This window comes from Lutra lutra, chromosome 8 (assembly GCF_902655055.1).
Source record: "Lutra lutra chromosome 8, mLutLut1.2, whole genome shotgun sequence".
In the NCBI taxonomy this organism is placed as follows: Eukaryota; Metazoa; Chordata; class Mammalia; order Carnivora; family Mustelidae; genus Lutra; species Lutra lutra.
In genome coordinates, this window is record NC_062285.1 from 43,939,146 (window position 1) to 43,962,838 (window position 23,693).

The 23,693-nt window shown below is 35.9% G+C and overlaps 1 long non-coding RNA gene across 1 annotated transcript in view; it reads right to left on the reverse strand.

Annotated features, from left to right (window-relative positions):
- LOC125106536 (uncharacterized) overlaps positions 1–23,307 on the reverse strand; it is a 159,465-nt gene extending 136,158 nt beyond the window's left edge. The window contains exon 1 of the long non-coding RNA XR_007129344.1: positions 23,116–23,307. This is a non-coding gene — a long non-coding RNA (uncharacterized LOC125106536). The remainder of the gene's footprint in view (positions 1–23,115) is intronic.
- Positions 23,308–23,693: the final 386 nt, after the last annotated feature.

Sequence of the window (23,693 nt, forward strand, 5' to 3'; positions counted from 1 at the left end):
CCGCATCGGGCTCTCTGCTCAGCAGTGAGCCTGCTTCCCTCTCTCTCTCTCTCTATCTGCCTGCCTCTCCGTCTACTTGTGATCTCTGTCAAATAAATAAATAAAATCTTAAAAAAAAAATTCAGCTCTTGTAAGTTAAAAATTCAGAATACTTAGAAAAATGGGCAAAACTGAAGAATATCTTTATAACCTCTGGAAAGTAAATATGTAGCACTGGATCAACAGACCTCAGCACAGCCCATAGGGATTCCCCCAGATTCATTTACATTTATCCAACATAAAACACTGCACAAGTTTAAGGTGTATATATATTGATTTTATCCATTTATATATTGCAACGCTGTTACCGATGTATTAGTAGTTAGTGATTCCATCACATCTAATAACTATCATTTCTAAAAGAATATAAAAAATAGGAAAAAAGGGATAAGAGAATGGAAAATCACAGTATAAATTGAACAAAATGAAATAAGAACTTTTCGAGAGGCAGTATTAAAACAGATAATAATTAGGGGTGCCTGGGTGGCTCAGTGGGTTAAGCCTTTGTCTTCAGTTCAGGTCATGGTCTCAGGGTCCTGGGATTGAGCCCCGCATCGGGCTCTCTGCTCGGCAGGGAGTCCCCTTCCCCCTCTCTCTTTGCCTGCCTCTCTGTTTACTTGTGATCTCTCTGTCAAACAAATAAATAAAAACCTTTTTAAAAAACCCCAAATAATAACAATTTTCTAGAACTTTTGAAAAATATTAATCTTCACATTAAGGAAGCTTAAGTTATTCTCTCCATAAATATATAGATAGGGAGATACAGGTATCTTTCTCCATACACATACACACAGGTTGTACATTATAGTAAAAAAGGGAGAAAATTCAAGCAAAGAATATTAAAGCCAAGAGAAAGGGTAGTAATTCTTAACAGGACATGACAAAAATTTAGATCGATGTCAGGATTCATGTTTACAATACAGACCAGACCCCAGAGAATGTTTCCCATATGCTCAGTGATAACAATTTAGGTGTTCATATGCCACTAAGGTATCATTCAAGACTAAGGGAAAAAAGAGCATTTCCAGATAGCAGAATGCACAAGAAAGTTTACTACTGGAGAATACGGTAGAAAGTGTTACACGTGGTTTATGTCAAGAAAAAACTAAGCCTAGAATGAAAACAGGAGATTTAAGAAGGGGTGACAGAACAAGAAATACATTTTTTAAAAAATTATTTAGGGGTGCCTGGGTAGCTCAGTGGTTTAAGCCTCTGCCTTCGGCTCAGGTCATGATCTCAGGCTCCTGGGATCAAGCCCTGCATCAGGCTCTCTGCTCGGCGGGGAGCCTGCTTCCCCTTCTCTGTCTGCCTCTCTGCCTGCTTATGACCTCTCTGTCAAATAAACAAATAAAATCTTTAAAAAATATATCTAGCTGAAAATTACTGTGCTATTTCTAAATAGGCAGTTGCTTCAAAATAACAAAGTTCATCAAAAAATGGAAATCGAAAATTCCAAAAAGGAATGGATAAAATAGGAACAGGGAAGAGGGATCTGAGCACATATATCGACATGTATCCATCTTTAGACCTACTTAAAAATGAGGGTCATTAAGCATACTTGTCACAGTCAAGAAATCTGGGGATGTATGAGTGAGCTGGGGATGGGGAGCATAGTGGGTAACAGAATTAAATCTATTTATGGGAGAATTAGAGATGGTGGACACTTCTTTACTGATGAAGCACAGGAGGAAGTGGCCAGGCAGGACATCCGAAAATGCTCCTGGATCCAGCTCTGGAAAAAAGCAAGACAGACATAAAGCTTGGGGGCAGGGGGGAGCAGGGATTGAGAGTGGTTTCTAGGAAGTCCATATATGGAACAAGTGGAATAGGTGACACCTCTCCACTCACACTCTTGTTCCTGTATCCTTTGTCTGGCCATTTTAGATTCCATAGAGGACAGAGATAACCCAGAGGACAGACTTTACCTATGTCAGTGGAGAACTACGTGCTTCGGCAGAAATTTATCACAATTCCTGAAAGAATGAGAGATCCTATGGTAGATGCTGCTTCCAGAATCCAAATTATTTTCCTATTGCTACACGCATGATGCAAATCAGCAGCAGAGTAAGGAAAGACCAAGAAGAACTAATAGCATGAAAGCAATGAAAACAATTAGAATTGCAGGCTTCAAGAGAAAATTTAAACATTTCAAATTCCTATTTTCAGAATGACTCAAGAATGTTTTCGTTAGGGGCACCTGGGTGCCTCAGTGGGTTGAAGACTCTGCCTTCAGGTTCCCAGGGTTCCGGGATTTAGCCCCGCATCGCATTGGGCTTTCTGCTCAGTGGGGAGCCTGCTTCCTCCTCTCTCTGTCTGCTTCTCTGCCTACTTGTGATCTCTGTCTGTCAAATAAATAAATAGAATCTTAAAAAAATAATAATGTATTGGTTACATAATGGCTGAATATTATACAAAATGAACTATAAAAAAAGTAGGATGGGGTGAGAAAGAGTTTTAAAATTGTATACTCGTTATGTAAATTAAAAAGTTTAAACAGGGACGCCTGGGTGGCTCAGTTGGTTAAGCAGCTGCCTTCGGCTCAGGTCATGATCCCAGCGTCCTGGGATCGAGTCCCGCATCGGGCTCCTTGCTCGTCAGGGAGCCTGCTTCTCCCTCTGCCTCTGCCTGCCATTCTGTCTGCCTGTGCTCGCTCGCTCTCCCTCTCTCTCTGACAAATAAATAAATAAATATCTTTAAAAAGTTTAAACATTAAAAAAGGTCCCCCCAAAACGAAATTCTATTTAGAGTTTAAAAAAAAACTAGGAAAGATTGATTTTGAGAGAAATGCAGCCTAACGCAGCATTCCAACAGTGTTCATATACGAATGGCATGAATTTGAGCTACGGAGAAGGGCGGGGGATGGAGAAGGAGAAATACCTACAGCATGAAGAGAAGGCATTTAGAAAAGCTGAGGGGGGGAACCCCATAAATTTCATAATAAAAGGGACTGCTCAGTGCCCTTGAGAATAGGTGGAAAATATAACTAAATAAATCTTCCCCTTGATACATAGCTTTGAAATGCAGAGCATTAAGTTTCTAGAGAGAAAGTACATGAGAACTGCATCAGATTTTCATCAGAGTGGAATCTACAAATACAATTGTGGTGTATCTTTAACATTTTGATTGTAAAATACGATTTGGAACCCAAAATTCTCTGTCTACCAAGACCACCAGACAGAAATTGTACCTCCTATGTTTTCTGTCCTCCTGTGTCTTCCACACTCTGCGTATCTTCTTGCCTGCCTCTTTCCCTATCCTTATTTCTTTTTAAGGATGCTGTCTGAACATATTAATAAGAGAAATAGAAGTGAAAAATAAAATAAAGGAAGGCTGTACCCACAACAGTGACGTTCACCTAGAGTTCCAGCAAAATGGAAATGGTAACTTGGTATGTGCACAAAGGAGACCTTGAAATACAACATTAAAATAAGAACATAAGTTGAGTGACATCTAAAGGAAAAATCATCTTAAAGAAAAGGAACTGATTAGATACCAAAAATATGTATGGAATAAATCGTCCATGCTAAAGAAAGCTCACTTGACTTCAATTGAGAAGGACAGCATAAAGATAAAATAGAAATTCTGGAAAAAGACAAACAAGACAAACCTGATTTGAATATAAAACAACTGTAACAAATCACACTTTTGAGACCTTGATGACGAGTAAGAAGACAGAGTCCATTTCAACAAGATGTGAGTTCCATTCTTGAGCAGCTCAGAGCTAGGACACTGACCCACACAGAAACAACTTTGCCATCAGTCTACTACTGCTGTGCAAGTAGAAATTCTGTGACTTAGAACCATGCAACATTTTATTACTTTTCATCTTGGCAGGAAACTTCGATATTCCACATTGTAAATTTTAATCAACCTAGACAACATGAAAGCAAAGACTGTAACTGCCAGAAAAGGATGGGAAGGAGAAAGAACCTTAGACAGAGGAACTTTCTTCATCTGAGAGGCAAATCAAGAGGCAGCATGTAAACCAGTTAGGATAAAAAATAGAAGTTACAACGTATCTTTTAAATATCCCAGAAGTAAAAAATTTTAAATGATACTAGTAGTGACAGGATGGTGAATTTGATCTGCACTCTTAGCCATCCCAGAAATAAGTCATGAGAAAATTTCTAAAGACAAAAAACATAGACCGTGTTACTCAGTGATACGGAGGTAACAGTCAGATTGGTGAGAAGTAGCACTGGACTGGGCTAGGACTCTTTCAATTATGATCCCTCATTTTTTTTGTGCCATGCATATACCTGTTGTATATTAAATATGAAAATAAATATTATTTATATTTATATATATATATTTATATATATATTATATATATTATATATTATATAATAATATTATTATATAATATATAATATATATAATATATATAAATATATATAAATAAATATAAATATATTTATATTTTATATATATATTTATATTTATATTTATATTAAATATAAAAATAAATCAATGTACTGTATACATGTTTGTTTTTGAAGTTTTAATTATGAAATTAATAACTTATTACAGATATACTTCAAATATAGGCAAAATTTATTTTTATGGGCTATAAAGGGATAATTTTCCTATGTTAATTTAAAATAAATCTATCATTTTCAGTAGTGACCTTTACTTACTCTCAATTTACTCACATGTTCTGCCTGTACTCAAATTTAACAGTTTGCATATAAATATTATAGTGTGCATTTCTTTATTACATATAATTGGTCTCAATTTGTCAGTGGGTACATAACAAAACTTAGTTCACATTGCAGTGGTGTTAGATAAAATACTGTCTTAAGTGCAATAGACAAGGGCTAAATGATTTTATCTAAATAAATCAATTACAGAGCAACTGACATCAATTCAACTAGGAAGATCATCATTGGCTTTACTTGAGCCAGTATTTATAATGAATTAGTCAAGGATAATTCTTGAATATATCTGCCAACCAATAAACTCACCAAATAGATTATAACATTATACTTCTTTCACATTAAAAATTACGAACATGTGGGGCGCCTGGGTGGCTCAGTGGGTTAAGCCGCTGCCTTCGGCTCAGGTCATGATCTCAGGGTCCTGGGATCGAGCCCCGCATCGGGCTCTCTGCTCAGCAGGGAGCCTGCTTCCTCCTCCTCTCTCTCTGCCTGCCTCTCTGCCTGCTTGTGCTCTCTCTCTGTCAAATAAATAAATAAAAAAAAAATCTTTTAAAAAAAAATTACGAACATGTTTAGTGATTTTAATCAATATTCATCTACTTTCTAATAAGAGCTAGTGTGGTTTTAAAATGGAAGAAGGCGGAGTGCCTGCGTGGCTCAGTGGTTTAAAGCTTCTGCCTTTGGCTCCGGTCATGATTCCAGAGTCCTGGGATCGAGCCCCTCGTGGGGTTCTCTGCTCTTCAGGGAGTCTGCTTCCTCCTCACTCTCTCTGCCTGCCTCTCTGCCTACTTGTGATCTCTGTCTGTCCAATAAATAAATAAAATCTTTAAAATAAAATAAAATAATAAAATAAAATGGAAGAAAGCAAAGAATTGATAAGCCATTTTACAATCAGAAGCAATGACATGGAAAATACCTAAGTAGGAGGTTTCATGGCTGTGCGACTTAGAAGCTGAGGAGAACCTCTCACTCGGTTTCATGATCTGCTGTGGTTGTCTTGTATGTGTTGGACATTTAACATAAGGCCCCACATTTTTATTTTCTATTGGGTCCTACAAGTTATGCAGTCGGGCCTTCAACAAGTGGTGTGCTTAGAGAAAGAACACAAATATGCCTTTCTGGAAGAAAAATCTGAATTACTCTATTTTTATTCTCCTAAAGTCTTGACTTTTTCTCTTAATTTTTTTTCCTACAGTTTTTATTTCTTGGATCCCTAGAAACCAAAAGCAAAATTAATATGAATAATGACTGAGTTTAATATTTAAAATACATTGTTTAGAAAAGGGAAGGCTATATAGGGGTGAATTTTTTCCTAGAGTTTTAAATATTTTTTCTCTTTTATTTTAATAAGTCATTATTCAACATTTTCTTTAGCCCAGATATGGGTGTGAGGTCTAGAAGATATACACATACAAATAGTTTCCTCTGATGCTAAAAATGGAGACTTTTTTTGTGTCAGTGTCATGTTTTAGCTCTATTTAAAAGACTTTTGAAAACGAATTTAAAGGGGCTCCTGGGTGGCACAGTGGGTTAAGCCTCTGCCTTCACCTCAGGTAACGACCTTTAGGATCCTGGGATCGAGACCCACATCAGGCTTTCTGCTCAGCAGGGAGCCTGCTTCTTCCTCTCTCTCTGACTGCCTCTCTGCCTACTTGTGATCTCTCACTCTCTCTGCCAAATAAATAAATAAAATCTTAAAAAAAATTTTTAAATTTAAACATAGATTATGTCATACCTCTGGCCATGTAGGCTTTAGAAATAATATATTAATTTGCTTTATTATTCCTTTACTCTTAGGAAATAAGAACCTTAGCTTTATCTAGACTATAATTATTTTTCTAAACTAATTTAGAAAGGCCAAGTATGTACATGAGGTAATCTGCTATCCCCCCCAATGGGTAGGAGAGAGAAAATTATCCACCTGTGGCCTCAGTCTTTCAAGAAAGCTGGTAAAAGAGGCACCTGGGTGGTTCAGTGGGGTGAGCCTCTGCCTTCGGCTCAGGTCATGGTCTCAGGGTCCTGGCATCGGTCTCTCTGCTCCGTAGGGAGCCTGCTTCCCACTCTCTTCCTGCCTCTCTGTCTACTTGTGATCTCTCTTTCTGTGTCAAATAAATAAAGAAATCTTAAAAAAAGGAATGCTGGTAAAAACATAAAGAAGCAGATTAGTTAATCTAAAGTAGTTGATTAGTTGATCATGGTATCCACTGAAAAATTACCAACACCAAAGCTTGTGTTTTAATTATATTCAGTAATTAGAATCTGAGGACTTTAAGGTTATCTCACCTAAGTTTCTCTGAAGATCAGAACTCTGATTACTATTGAAACACAGGGAACAGAAGTTTCAAATATGGTGTGCTATATATGGGCTATCTTATTTTACCTAAGAGTAAGAATTTTTTTCCCTTAAATTGGACAGCTATGAATAGAAGAAGGAAATGTGACCGTTCTCTTATACCATACACAAAGATAAACTCGAAATAGATAAAAGACCTCAACGTGAGGCAGGTATCTATAAAAATCCTAGAGGAGAACATAGGCAGTAACCTCTTTGACACTGGCCACAGCAACTTCTTTAAGACATGTCCCCAAAGGCAAAGGAAACAAAAGTGAAAATGAACTTTTGGGACTTCATCAAGATCAAAACTTCTGCACACACACACACAGCTTCTGCACGGCAAAGGAAACAGTCAACAAAACAAACATTCCCACGGAATGTGAGAAGACATTTGCAAATGATGCTATAAAGAGCTGATATCCAAGATCTGTAAAGAACACCTCAAACTCAACATTCAAAAGACAGATAAACACGTCAAAAAATTGGCAGAGAACATGAGCAGACACTTCTCCAAAGAAGACATACAAATGGCTAACAGACAGATGAAAAAATGTTCATCATCATTAGCCATCAGGGAGATTCAGATCAAAACCACAATGAGATACCACCTTACGCCAGTCAGAATGGCCAAAATCAACAAGAGAGAAAACAAGTGTTGGAGAGGATATGGAGAAAGGGGAACCCTCTTACACTGTTGGTGGGAAAGCAAGATGGTGCAGCCACTTTGGAAAACAGTGTGGAGATCCCTTAAGAAATTAAAAATAGAGCTACCCTATGACCTTGCAATTGCACTACTGGTATTTACCCCAAAGATACTGATGTAGTGAAAAGAAGGGCCATCTGTACCCCAATGTTCACAGCAGCAATGGCCACAGTAGCCAAACTGTGGAAAGAGCCAAGATGCCCTTCAACGGACAAATGCATGAAGATGTGGTCCATATATACTATGGAGTACTATGTCTCCATCAGAAAGTGGTTTTATTTATTATGTTGACATTTAATGACCATAAAATTATTTGAGTTCAGATGTTAATAGACTAGATGTATATATTGATAAATATGTACAAAGGTATATCCCCTATTGAATTTAACTGGTCTATATGTTATATATTTGTATAGAATTTTAGATGATTTTAAGATCAAAAGTATGTGTACACACACACAAGCACATGTGCGAACACAGGCATGTACATGTGTATGTTGTACAGGCAGAAGGTATACCCTAGTGCGTTGATCCTGTTTCTCAAAACAAAGCTTGGATACAAATCTCAGCTCCTGACAGACACTTCTTTGCAATCCTTTTTTTCTTATCAGTACAGCATTTGTTCTGTCACTATGACCTTGGCACATTTATCAGAGACTGTTTCTTATAGTTACCATTCACTCATCAAGCACGTGCTAAATAAAACTAGATTAAAATACATTAGTCTATGGTAATTTTCATTATTTATTAATATATCACTATGTTGGGGGAGGCTGGGTAACAGAGTAAATTGGTTTTGGTGAAAGTTTTGGAAAATGCACTTTAACCCAAATGAAAAATATTTTACTGCTGAAATTTCAAATCTGTGGCCTGTCGCTCAACAAGTATTTTATATACAGGAGCCTTCTCATTTTTTATCTCCCAGTAAAGTTAACCATAATATTTAGGTATCATGTGTATTATGTAAAAATAATTTTACATACATATTATGTAACAGCAGGTATTTTTGTATGATTTTAATTTGTATCACATACACACGGCACACACATGAAGTAACAGCACTAAAAATGTAAGAACTAGCTTTCAGGTTTTCCTAACCTGAGTTTTACATCCTTGCATTTTTAGGGATCATGAGACTGTCTCACAGAAGGTATTGGCTTGTGGGTTTTTTTAAAGATTTATTTATGTATTTGAGAGACAGACAGCAAGCGAGCCAGCACACAGAGGGAGAGGGAGGAGGAGAAGCAGACTCCTCACTGAGCAGGGAGCCCGATGCAGGGCTGGATCCCAGGACCTGGAGATCATGACCTGAGTGGAAGGCAGTCGCTTTACTGTCTGATCTTGAGTTCAACCAGATTTGTGTTTACAAGTAAAAGTCTAAACGCTGCTACATACAGATAATTCAAATAAACCTAACAACTGTAATTTTTTTAAGTGTCACGATCATTGGGCCAAATAGACTCAAGTGTAGGTTTCTAGGAATATTTCTACCAAAAATATAATGCTACAAAGATGGGTAGAAAATATATAATAGAATTGCTCTGAGTAATACTTTATGAAAAAAACAAATGAAGGTCACTTCTCTGGTACCACATTATTTCATTAATTTAGAGAAAATACTGTGTGCCCTGCTACACTTTTTTTTTTTTTAACAAATTTTTAGGTGGTGCATATACTCAGGAAATAGCCCAAATCATTCTTTGTTGACAGAGGAAAGTTTTAAGTTACTACCTACTATTGAACTAGGTTTCATTTAAAACACCAGTACATTACTTCTTTCTCCGTGAGCACCTTAGGAGTCTTATCGCACATGTTTATGTTTTAGAGATACAGGTTAAATACTTCTTTCCAAATTCAGCTATAAACAATATTGAAATTGGTGCTTAGAATTCTCATTTAAGTGGCTTATACTTTTCTATGTTTCTTCATTAAAATATCTAAACAGTGAATTCTGGAACACTGAAAAGAAATTTTAAAAAGATAAAATTTTTAAAATATCTATTGTTCTGTGCACGCTCCAAATCTTTATTAACAGAACTTGATACTTTCCCACCTCGGTCTTTTCATTCACTCTCTTACTGTAGAGACGCACAAAGAAAGATACATGTTGGTGTTGACTGTATTCTAGTGTGTGCATTCATCAATTCAGCCACCTCGGATTAAACAAATCCACACTGAGATAAATTACATATAAAACCATTCCAGTACTTCTTGCAGCACGTTTCCATCACCGTGAGAGACAATGTCCTGAGAAAAGAGCTGAAATGATCACCACTTCATTTTACCTCCTGCTTTGATTCACACTTCAATAAGAAACATTTCTTACCACTACCAGTATGGCTATTTTTGTTTAAGCAGAATTAAGACATGAATCCTCTAACTATAAAATGTACATCGGTAAATCAAGGATTTAATATGTCTACTGGCCACAGATTGCAACGCCGTTCACAGTGCACCTGTGAGAGATGCACACTGTGTTGGATCAGAACGCTATGATTCATATCAGATTAACTCAGACACTATGTTATCATTGATGTTTTACACATTGTACGGTTTGGGAGCTTAAGAATCATTTTTTTAGCATAAAGAATATTTAGTATAACATTTTATAAAAGCTACACAGATCATTTTACTGGGATAGCAGTAAAACAGGTCTGTGCCTGATGAAGCTGTGTATGCCATATTTTATGGAGAATCGTAGAAGGATTCTTTCTTGGAACTGATAATCATTACTCTAAAATGAATTACATTCTAATGTATTTTCAAATAGGGCATTCTACTGTATTCTTCTACACTTTTCTAAGATAGGCAAGGTAAATAATTATCCAAAAAAGTGAGTTTTCTTTTTTTTTATTTTTAAAGATTTTTTTAGTTATTTATTTGACAGAGAGAGAGGTCATAAGTAGGCAGAGAGGCAGGCAGAGAGAGAGGAGAAGCAGGCTCCCCGCTGAGCAGAGAGCCCAATGTGGGACTCCGTCCCAGGACGCTGAGATCATGACCTGAGCCACTCAGGCACCCCAAAAATGAGTTTTCTTATGACAGCAGATGGGCTAAATAGAAAGCAAACCATTTTTAAAAGAAATAAACTGAAAGAAAGCAAGAGAAAGAAATAAAAGAAAATAAACTTTTTAAAAAGATTTTTTATTTATTTGACACACAGAAAGAGATCACAAGTAGGCAGAGAGGCAGGCAGAGAGAGAGGAGGAAGCAGACTTCCCGCCGAGCAGAGAGCTCGATGCAGGGCTTGATCCCAGGACCCTAAAATCATGACCTGAGCTGAGGGCAGAGGCTTAACTCACTGAGCCACCCAGGCGCCCCAAAAATAAACATTTTTATATGTAACTCAGAGTTGCTGGAGGACACTCATATTCATGTTTTCCCTTGGAGGAAAACACCAGATTTCATTTTCAAGCATGTGTGAGATCAGAGAACAATGGGGAAGCCCATTCAGTGGTTTTTGTTCAGCTCCTCAAATATTTGGGATCCACCACAGTTGGAGCTAAACATCCTGAACTCTTTCAACCTAGCCTGGGCTTTGAGAACCTCTGAAATATTGTGCTTAGAAGGATTGAGGAATATATTCAAATCATACTAAATATGCATTTTAGTGTAGATATAGTGTCATTCTAAATATACATACACATTTATGATAAACACAAGTCTGGGAAGCTATAGATCAAAAATTAACACTGACTATAGCTGCAGTGTGACTACAGATGTGTTCTCCTTTCTTGCTTTTATAAATGATAGTCCTTTTTTTTTTTTTTTAAAGATTTTATTTATTTATTTGACAGAGAGAAATCACAAGTAAGCAGAGAGGCAGGCAGAGAGAGAGGAGGAAGCAGGCTCCCTGCTGAGCAGAAAGCCCGATGTGGGGCTCGAACCCAGGACCTGGGATCATGACCTGAGCCGAAGGCAGCGGCTTAACCCACTGAGCCACCCAGGCGCCCCAATGATAGTCCTTTCAACAAAAACTCTATTCATTTATAAATGTTTAGTAACAACTATATTGAAGCTATTGTTTTAGGTTCTGAATAGTAAACACAAGAGTCTTTATTATGTTGATTGTAAAATTAGAGTAATTTCTATTTGAAAATATAAATTTGATATGATGACAATTTTGTAGAATTTTGTACTTGAAAACCAGGATTATTTCTGCCTGGTAAGAATAATTCTTTATTCTTTCTGAGGTTGTTAAAAATGTTCTAAAACACAGTAAGACTATTACAAAAAATCAAAAACTGTCTTAAATGTTACATTCATCTCAAAATTATGATTTACATTTGTCTGTTCCAATTGTTCTATCATCTATCACTTAAAAAACTCTTATTCTGGAAATATTACCACCTTGACAGCCATGTTTTTCTTCCACACTATTTTCAATCATTAGTGTCTTTTTGATTTTTGAAAGCTCAATTTCTGCCTCATTTACAATAACTACATGAATGCATCATTTTATTACTAAATAATTTAAATTTTGCTTTATTCACTCACTTCCTTTTTCTCTTACATTCTTTTCCTCTCACCTCTGTTCTTTCCTTATGAATTTTTGCTTGAATTTCATGAATTTGTGTTCTACTATGAACTTAAAAAAGTAACTTAAAAATGAATTTAAGTTTTTGTTTAAATCCCAGCTATTTAACATACAGTGTAATATTAGCTGCAGGTGTACAATATAGTGACTCGACACTTCTGTAAGCTACCCTGTGCTCATCATGACAGGTGCCCTCCTTAATCCCCATCACCTACTTCACCCATTCCCCCTCGTAACCATCCATCTTTCTCTATAGTTAAGTGTCTGTCTCTTAGTCTCTCTCTCTCCTTTACTTGTGCTTACATGATTTTTAAATTCTACACATGACTGAAATCATATGGTATTTGTCTTATTCTGACTGGCTTGTTTCATTTAGCATTATGTATTCTAGCTCCATCCACGTCGCAGTGAATAGCAAGTTGTTTTGTTTTTTTTTTTTAAAGATTTTATTTATTTATTTGAGAGAGAGACAGAGAGAGAAGCAGACTCCCTGTGGAGCTGGGAGCCCGATGCGGGACTCGATCCCGGGACTCCAGGATCATGACCTGAGCCGAAGGCAGTCGTCCAACCAACTGAGCCACCCAGGCGTCCCTGTTTTTTTTTTTTTTTTTTTTTTTTAAATGGCTGAGTAATATCCCACTGTATTTTACTCAGCCATAAAAATAATGAAATTACACACACACACCACCCCTTCATCCATTCATCAGTTGATAGATGGTTGGACTGTTTCTGTCATTTGACTATTGTAGATAATGCTCCAAATATCCCTTTGAATTGGTATTTTTGGACTCTTTGGGTAAATAGTAGTAAAATTGCTGGATTGTACAGTAGTTCTATTTTTAACTTTTTAACCAAACTCCATACTGTTTTCCAGAGTGGCTTTACCATTTTACACTCCCACCAACAATGCAAGAAGGGTTCCCTTTGTCCAATCCTTGCCAACACCTGTTATTTCATCTGTTCTTGACGTTCGTCATTCTGACAGGTTTGAGTTGATAGCTGATTGTAGTTTTGTATATCCCTAATCATCAGTGATGTTGAGTATCTTTTCATGTGCGTGTTGGCCATTTGTAGGTCTTCTTTGGAAGAAGGGCTGTTCATGTCTCCTGCCATTTTTTTTTTAATTTTTTTTCGTGCCCATTTTTTAATTAGATTATTCATTTTGGGGTTTTAAATTTCTTAAGTTCTTTATATATTTTGGGTACTAACCCTTTATCAAATATGTCACTTGCAAATATCTTATCCTATTCTGCAATGTGCCTTTAGTTTGTTGTTTCCTTCACTGTGCAGGTTTTATTTTGACAAAGTACTTGATAACAACATGCCAAAGAATGAAAGTGGACCATTTTCTTAAACCATACACAAAAATTAATTCAAAATGGGTTGAAGGCCTAAATGTGAGACATAAAACCATAGGAGAATATGGAAGTACTATAGAACTCAGGAAGTAAACTCTGACATTGGTTATAGCAACTTCTTTCTAGATATATTTCTTGAGGCAAGGGAAACAAAAGTAAAAATAAAACAATGGGACTTCACCAAAGGGAAACAAAAGTAAAAATAAAACAATGGGACTTCACCAAAATAAGTTGTCTTCTGATTATTAATCAACTACCTTTTCTAAAGTGTGGCCTGGCTCCCTCTTCTCAGATTGACAGATCTTTTTACTGGTCAAGCAGATACACCCCGATGTCCTTTATATGTTTGTCATTGTTTTTTGGTGATTGTCCCTTTTTTTCGATTTGCATAGTACATAATCAGAGTAATTTAATACATGTTTAGCAAGATATAAGAATTGTCCACTCAATGACCTCCTATAAGATGACTCGTTCTTATTTTTACTCTAATAGCAGGAATGAATGTTAAATGGAGTGGCCCCAAACTTATCAACTTTGTATTTTTTTCAGTGTCTATTAGACTCAGTTGGGAAGGCTTATTGCCTGATTCCTTAGAAAACATAAGCCTGTATTTCCCAGTATACATGTTACACGGTCTTTTCCTTTTTCTTCTTCTTCCATTCTCAACAGTTTGCTCAAGGAAACTATATTTGGGGGGATGCAGTTAGGAGTGACTAAAATACCCACAGTGGGTATTTTAGCACAGGTACTGATATACTGATTTTCACAGTAGTTTCAAGTACAACTAATTTAAGACCAGATCTCCAAGTGCCATTTTAAAATGGTACCAGGCTAGTAAAGAATCACTAAAGAATGCCATTTAAGACCCAGTAGTTATTTCAAGACAAATAATACTTAAAGTCATAGTTATTTTAAACCATTAGAAAATAGACATGGGAATATGAACCCTGTGAGTACAGAAAAGTAACAAGTCCCCTGCTAGATGAGACCCATGGTGGATTTAACCTCTAACAGAGAAGTGAGAAGAGGAAGAAACTTCCCTAAATGCTGTTAAGAGGAAAAGAGCTGAAATTTAAACATGGGAAATTACTGTCTGTCCCTGGAGTTGAGGCAGGAGAAGTAAGGGTCACTTGTTGTTAAGGGACAGCAAGGGGCCTGGTAAAGTAAGGATGTATGCAGAGGAACAGAAGAAAGTTAACAGGTGGCTGAACCTTACACAATGCATCAGGCACTCTACCCTTCAATCCCAGATGAGTAACTTGGCAGATGAAAAAGTCTTATTTTTTTAAAAGATTTTATTTAATTATTTGACAGACAGAGATCACAAGTAGGCAGAGAGGCAGGCAGAGAGAAGGGGGGAAGCAGGCTCCCTGCTGACCAGAGAGCCCGATGAGGGGCTCGATCCCAGGACCCTGAGATCCTGAGCTGAACTGAAGGTAGAGGCTTAACCCAGGTAGAGGCATCCAGGTACCCCCAAACAGTCTCATTCTTATGGGAAATAATTTTTATCAGTTTTTTTATACAAAGCCCCTCAAATGTAATGAAATATTAAGAAATGTGAAAACATATTACTATCATAATAATGCTATCCAACCCAGAAAATGCTATCCAGATGTTGGAATTATCAGAAATGGATTAAGGTAATTACAATTAACATGTTAAATAATTTAGAGAAGTAAGCAACACGAGGGAATAAGGTTTTTCAATAAAGAGATGGAAATTTCAAAAACACTAAATGGAAATACTATGATAAAAAAAATCACATGGGGGGGAGGGGGGTTGGGGGGATGGGGTTATGGACATTGGGGAGGGTATGTGCTATGGTGAGTGCTGTGAAGTGTGTAAACCTGGCAATTCACAGACCTGTACCCCTGGGGATAAAAATATATTATATGTTTATAAAAAATTAAATTAAAAAAATCACATTAGGCATTAAGATTTATTTTGGGGGGCTTTTAAGAGAACTGTAAATAGCAGATAAAGATCAATGAATACATACATTTCAGACAAAATGTGGAAGAATTTATCTCCAGCAGACCTGCGAAATAAAGTCTGTTAAAAGAATTTCTTTAGGGGCGCCTGGGTGGCTCAGTGGGTTAAGCCGCTGCCTTCAGCTCAGGTCATGATCCCAGGGTCCTGGGATCGAGTCCCGCATTGGGCTCGCTGCTCAGCAGGAAGCCTGCTTCCCTTCCTCTCTCTCTGCCTGCCTCTCTGCCTACTTGTGATCTCTCTCTGTCAAATAAATAAATAAAATCTTTAAAAAAAAAAAGAATTTCTTTAGACTGAAAAGAAAAGATGCCATATAGAAAACGAGTTCTTTTTTTTTTTTTAAAGATTTTATTTATTTATTTGACAGACAGAGATCACAAGTAGGCAGAGAGGCAGGCAGAGAGAGAGAGGAGGAAGCAGGGTCCCCGCTGAGCAGAGAGCCTGATGTGGGGCTCGATCCCAGGACCCTGAGATCATGACCTGAGCCGAAGGCAGAGGCTTTAACCCACTGAGCCACCCAGGCGCCCCTGAAAACAAGTTCTGAATAGGCAGCAATGCCTGGTAGAATAAATACATGGTAAATACAACAATCTCAAAAAAAAAAAAAAAAACCCGAAATGAAAAAAACCTCTTCAAAAATTAGTAGTTGGTCTCATTAATATCCTTCCTCCAGTCTTTAATTAGGCAAAGGAAGTCAGTAAATATATAGCAGATTGGAAGAGCTGTACCATTTTGACTCAACTGATATTATATAACATCACACTGAATATTGGTAAAATACACATTTCTTTCAAATGTACTGGAAATACTCAGTGATAAAAGCCATATGCTGAGCCACAAAACAGTCACATTTTGTTAGAAGAGAATTTGTACAGAATTTGTTCTGTACTACAGTAGTATCCAATTCTAAGCCACTAAGTAGTATTAATCTAGAAAATCTCCACATGCTTGAAGATTATACAACCTATTTCTAATGGATCATGGGTCTGAAAATAAAAAACCTCAAAAATAATTGAGGAAAACACAACTTATTAAGAGTTGTCTCATAAGCTAATTAGTGCTTAGCACTAAATGCAATAAAGAAAAAGGAAAAAAGGAGTCCAATCTAGGATATAAACTTCCACATTAGTGGAGGGATGCCTAGCTGGCTCAGTGGGTAAATCATGTGACTCATGATTTGAGTTCAAACCCCATATTGGGTATTGAGATTACTTAGCCAAAAAAAAAAAAATTCTTAAAGAAGCCAGTTGAACAAAATAATCCCAGAGTAAGTCAAAGTTGTTAACATAAAAAAAAACCCTTCTACATATTTAATTTATTCCATTAAAATTAAAAGTATTATATGCTAACTGCAAAAGATGTGGCGAATGCACTTGAGAAAATGCAACATATATTCACGATAAAATTGCTCAGTAATTAAGAATACTAGTAAATTTTCTCAACCTCCTAAATTAAATCTCAAAAGCAAAACTGAAACCAAATCTATGGCTGATACCCTAATTAATGCTGAAATACAGACCATCTTACCCATGATCAGAAACAAAACAACATGTTTCAGTCTTACCAGGGATATTAAACAGTGTATCCAACACCATATAGCTAGTTCAGTAAGTCAATAGTCCTAAAGTCAAATAATACCAAAAAATAATATTTTAATAGCTAAGAAAATAAGAACCAGAATGGCATTTTGAAAATAAGATATTATGAAGACCAAACAACCACCACCACAATAAACCATATAAGAAATAATCATCTAAGGCTCTCATTCTCATGTTTTCCATATATATAGATAAACACAAACACACACACACACACACACACACACACGTATCTCCAACTCTTGTCAATATCAATATTATCTGAGGTTTTCCAAAATTAAATGTAGCAGCTGAGCTCTGTTTTCAGTGTGAGGTCTCTACTATCAGGAAATTATGGCACATATGTGGGGTTTCTAATTCATCTGTAATGCTTTCTCAGAAATTTCAGAGTCACTGAAGAGAGGTGACTTCACAGTCTTGGCTTCAAAGAGGACCATAAAATAGCTCTTGACCCTTTTATTAAAGTATGTTGTACTCTTAGGAGTCAGTTAAGAAATTAAGTGATATATTTCAAGCTGTAATACTTGGAGAAAATAAGGAAACAATTTAACTCCTAATGAAATTCAGTTTGGGAATATATAGATTTATAGATTATGGCTTTATATAAGATAATCAGATGGTTATTGGTAGCACATAAACATGAAAACTTATGTAGAGTAGTAGCAAGGTCATCTTTTAGTTGCATAAAGCAAATATTTTCCTAACTCTGGTCCATCTCTAACTTATAATAATTATTTGTTTCCATGCCTCCTTTCATATTCTTTTGTCCACTCCCAAGGGAAACTCATAGGGTACTGTTATCTTACTTGGCCTCAGACTGAACACAGTTCCTAACTCAATATAATAGTTTTGAATTTAATTTAACTGGATTTTAAGGACAAAGCAGACATCCCTAAATTCTAGAGAGAGAACAAGACTTGTAGGATCAAAGGTAAAAACATGCATCAACTAGAAAAGCCAACACACAAGGAGGATTTGGACATGATAGTATCTTTTTAAAAAACTCTGAAAAACATTGTAGTAGCCAATTACAGAAAACAAAAACAAAACAAAAACAATTTGTTCAGCACAATGGAATATTTTGATAGTTAAAACATAAGGTTAACCTTTCATGGGACAGCTATTTATATACACATAAGTCCATTATGCATTCTGAAGAAAAATTTGGGGAAAAAAATGGACTTGAGTATCTATATAGAGGTCTCCTTCTGCTGTTGAAAGCATGATCATTTTGAGATTGCAGGGAGTAAACCCTCAGGGGTCCCTCAACAACCTTCAGGTGAACTGTTACATTTTGGGTTATAGGGAATAGGGACAAATTACCTCCTCTTAGAATGGAGCAATGGTATAGTCACTTGGAACCGGATTTAAGTAGCAGTGGTACAGCACTGAAGACTTACATAAAAGCTTCAAGTATGGACCAATATTTTTTTTTTAAAGATTTTATTTATTTATTTGACAGACAGAGATCACAAGTAGGCAGAGAGGCAGGCAGAGAGAGAGGTGGAGGCAGGCTCCCTGCTGAGCAGAGAGCCCAATGCGGGGCTCCGTCCCAGAACCCTGGGATCATGACCTGAGCTGAAGGCAGAGGCTTAATCCACTGAGCCACCCAGGCGCCCCTGGACCAATATTTTTTGAAACGAAAAGGTAATACGTTCACTCCTAAATTCTACCAAGTCTTACTTTTGTTATTCTTAGCCAGAAATATCAGTATTCAAAGCACAGACTGTATATTTCAAAATTTGACATTAATTAGGCTGAAGACATTTTTTCACTGACAGGTTTGAACTTTTCAGATAACCATGAAATTAAATTTCATGAATATAAAGCAGAGTGAAATTATTTCCTTTTTGGAGAATTAATGAATTTTATCAAATTCCTTATAAAAGTTTTTATTAATAATACCAACTATCTACATACCCACTTTTTATTAAAATCATTCTATAATGTAAGAACTCTGAGGTCAGAACTGTGTTTTTGTTTTTGTCTGATAGATACATACATATTATAGTAATAGGTAATCTCCAAAAAAGTCAATATAGAACACAAGAAGGGCTATTCATTTAGTACTCCTTAAACAGAAGCAAATTCTCATGCATAGAAATAAATACAATTTAAGTTTAGGCTCTGCATATACTAGTACCATTTTAACAAAACTAAACACAATCTTAGTAGGAAAAGCGAAAGTTACATTTATATGGTCACTTAATGAATTAAAAATTTTACATATCTACCATTTGTTCTTAAAGTCATGGTGAATGTGTTGAAAAAAAAAAAGTTCTGTCCTCTAAAAGGTTTTAATCTATATAAGGACATCAGAGGATATGTAAATCTTGGAGCAGAAGGAAACGCTAGTATTTCCTTTGTATCTTGAATGTCATTTACGACACAGATCAGGAAGCCAGATGCAGTGATATTTTCTAAAAATCAAGGTGATCTATGTGCTTTTTATGACCACACATAGTCTGGTTTCTGAATGATTTATGGTCTTCTCAAACCAATGAAGAAGTTAATAACAGTATTTCTTTGAAGAAGTTTTTCATTTCTTGTACTGCTATTTAAGTGACTAATATAAGTATAAACCAGGTAAAATTATATAGTTGCATAACAAAATGCATAACACATTTTTTAAAAGTTAGTGTAATTAAAATATTAAAAATAAAAAAAATTTAAATTAAAATAAATTAAAATAAAAAATATTAAAAATAAAAATTTAAAAAATAATTAAAAATACTAACTGTATTATCAGAAGACCTAGGTCTTTCCTCATCTTTCCTAGGAGCTAGAAAATTACCTCTGTTAAGTTCCTAGACTCTAAAATTTTGAGTCTAGAAATGTGGTCTAATTCACAACATGAAGAAGATCATATGTGCCCAGTGTGATAGCATTTTTTAATGAGAAAAAAATGCACAGTATACCTAAAATATTGGGAAGGTTAGAATTTCTGTAGAGAAATAATAGTTTTAATGATTCTTTGTCTCTTATCCTGAACTACACAACTTATTTTCTGTTGCAGAAATCAACCAAATTCTCCATGAATTACAAAAATAACATTTATTTTTAACCCATGTTATGTGAAGTCTGCTGGATGGCTGTAGCTCAGATAGTTGGTTCAATTTTTCTAGGCTCTGTTAATTTGACCAGTTTATACGAAATCTAAAATGGGATGTCCAAATGAAAATACTCCTTAAGAACTAAATTAATGCATATATATTAGGAATGAATTTTATAAACATGCTTCCTTTTATGTTCTCTTTGCCTAAGACAGCACTGTAAGTAGTAAAAGGTTATTCATTGCCCTTCTCAAAATGATCTGTTATGATTTTATAAGAAATAGTCCCAAATTTCCATGCTGATTGTTCTAGAAAATCTGTGTTGTTGTTGTTTTTTTAAGATTTTATTTATTTGACAGACGGAGATCACAAGTAGGCAGAGAAGCAGGCTCCCCGCTGAGCAGGGGGCTCAATGCCGCGACCGTGGGATCATGACCTGAGCTGAAGGCAGAGGCTTTAACCCACTGAGCCATCCAGGTGCCCCATTTGTTTTATTTCTTTCAGTGAGTCCCTGATTGCCAGCAGCTAGACTCCTTTTTGAATTCAACTTCTTAGAGTCATTAGTAAAATGAAATTAGTAACAGCTCACTTGCGGTATTAACATTCTGTCTCAAACTTGTTCTCCTAAAGCAACTTCAGTAGGTATATTTTCTACCTCCTGCTTTAGCCAGGCTAACACTTGTAACTTCACCAAAACAAACTATGGTCCACTACTTTTTCAATTTTCTTTAACAGTAAACTTTATAAGCCCCTAGTCAGGTTACCAAAGAAAAAAATTACAAAAGACACAAATTACAAATATCAGAATTTGGAAAGTGTCCATCACTACTGATCCCATGAACATTGCAACATTAGTAAATGAGTATTATTAACAACTCTATGCCCACCAACTTGATAACTTGATGAAATAGAACATTCTCTCAAAGTCATCATCTAAAGAAACTCCCACAAGAAGATGTATAATCTGAACAGATCTCTATTAAAACAACCAATTCAGTGATTAACAACCTTCCTAAAGGAAATTACCTGTGGCAGGTGGTTTCACTAGTGAATTCTGACAAACATTTCAACAATAATACCAGTTCTCTACAATCTACCCAAAAAATAGCTAGCAAACACTTTCTAAGTCATTCTGTGAAGTCAGTATTACTCCAATAGCAAAACTGGATGGCAACATGAAAAAAAGAAAAACTACAAACCAAGATGTTTCATGAAAACAGATATAAAAACCTACAACAAAACATGAGTAAATAAAATTCAACCCTGTATGAAAACAGCTATACACCACGAACAAGTGGAATGGATTCCAGGTATATAAGGATGTATCAACATTTTAAAATTAATTATTATAATCCATCACAACATGTTAGACACGAAAAACTGTATCGATACAGAAGAATTATTTGAAAAATGTAATACCATTAATTATTAATAAAAGAAAAAACTTCCAACTAGACATAGAGGGGAAAGCAATCAAGTTGATTTAAATGAAAACTAATGTCCTATTTAGTGGCGAGAAACCAGATACTTTCCCCCTAAGATCACCAACAAGGCAAGGCTATCTCCTTTCACTGCCCTTACTAAGCGCTGTACTGGAAGCCCTTGCTAACACAGTAAGAAAAAAGTACATAAAAGGGACGCAAGTTGAGAAGAGAAAATAAAGGGCAAATGAAAGCATAGGAGAAGTTGCTCAGTATCTTAGGGCATCAGGGAACTGCAAATTAAAACAAGATACCACTATGCATCAAGAATGATTAAAACCCAAACTACTGATAGCACCAAAATACTGATGAGAATGTGGAGCGACAGAAACTCTCAGTTACTGCTCGCATGAAAGAGAAATGGTTTGACCACTTACATGTAGAACACAGTTTGGAAGTCTTTTTTACGACGTTCGTCACAGTCTTATCACAATATCCATCAGTTACTCTTCTAAATACTTGAGTTGAAAACTTATGTTCACACAAAAAACTGCACATAAATATTCTATCACTTCCTTCGTAATTGTAAAATATGGAAAACAATCAAATGTTTAGGTGAATATATGGAAAATAATCAAATAATAGGTGAACAGATAAATTGGTACATCCTAACAACAGAAAATTATCCAGCAATAAAAAGAAACTATCAAGTTTTGGAAAAAAACAGGGAGAAACCCTGAATGTTTATTACGGAAAAGCCTGTCCACAAAGACTACATACAATATCCTTCCAACTAAATGACATTCTGAAAAGACATATGTATGGAGATAGTAAAAAATAAGTGGTTGCTGGGGATTAGGGGTAAGAGTGAAAGATAAGTAGATAGAGCACAGGAAAGTACAGGGCAGTGAAAATATTCTGTAGCACGTTGTAATGAAATATATACAAGATACTGTACATTTATCAAAACTTCCAGAATATACAACACGAAGAGTGAACTCTAACATAAACTAGGTACCTCAGGAAATGACAGCATATCAGTAATGATTCAATTTTAACAAAGGTATCACTAGAAATTACTAACATGGGAAACTATATGTGGAGGAAAAGGATACATACCAAATTTGCTGTTTCTGCTTCATTTTTCTATAACCCCAAATTAGTCTAAAATATAAATCTATTAATGTAAAACAAAAAAACAAACAAACAAACAAACAAAAAACCACCCTCATTTCCAGTCCCAGCTCTGCAAGTAAAGTACTTGGAATTTCTTGCTAAGTTATAACAAATGAAAACACTAAACAGATTGAAAAATCAGCAACTCTTCATGGCTCTCTAAGAGAAGACAGGACACAGGCAAACAAATCACCTTCTCCCCGGAACCGGAGAGACGAACACAGGAGGAAGACACCGGAGTTACGACTCACCGCAGTAGAGACTCCAGCAGAAACCACCACTGAAGGAGAACCAGGGTAGGAAAACCCGAGGTGCAGTTGCTGAGTTCCTAGAGGCTCCACACGAACAACTCTGAGAGTTGAAAACTCCAGTGGAGAAGAGTCATAAAATGGCCGCCACCAGATGGACCTCCAGGAGGTTGACCAGGTTTCCTCAATAAATAATGGAGAAAACTAACCCCACTTGTGTTTTGCGCAGGGGCCGGGGGAAATTTGAAGTTGATAAATGTAGATAATTATTCAGGATGAAATGCTCCATATTTTGGAAATCATTATAGTATTCCTTTTACTTTAGTGAATGTTTGAAATCTTCCACAGTAATAAAAACAATGATAGCAAAAAAAAAAAAAAAAAAAAATTTTTTTTTTTTTTTTTTTTTTTTTTTTTTTTTTTTTTTTTTGAAAAGAAAAAGAACTAACCAGAGCAAACTGCTTTCCCCTTAACAAAGCCTGCCCTCAAGGGAAACTATTTAACCAGAGTGGAACCTACTGGGGTGTTGGGAGACCCAGCTCACCTGCTGAAGGAAAATAACCAAGTCCAGCCAGTCTAAT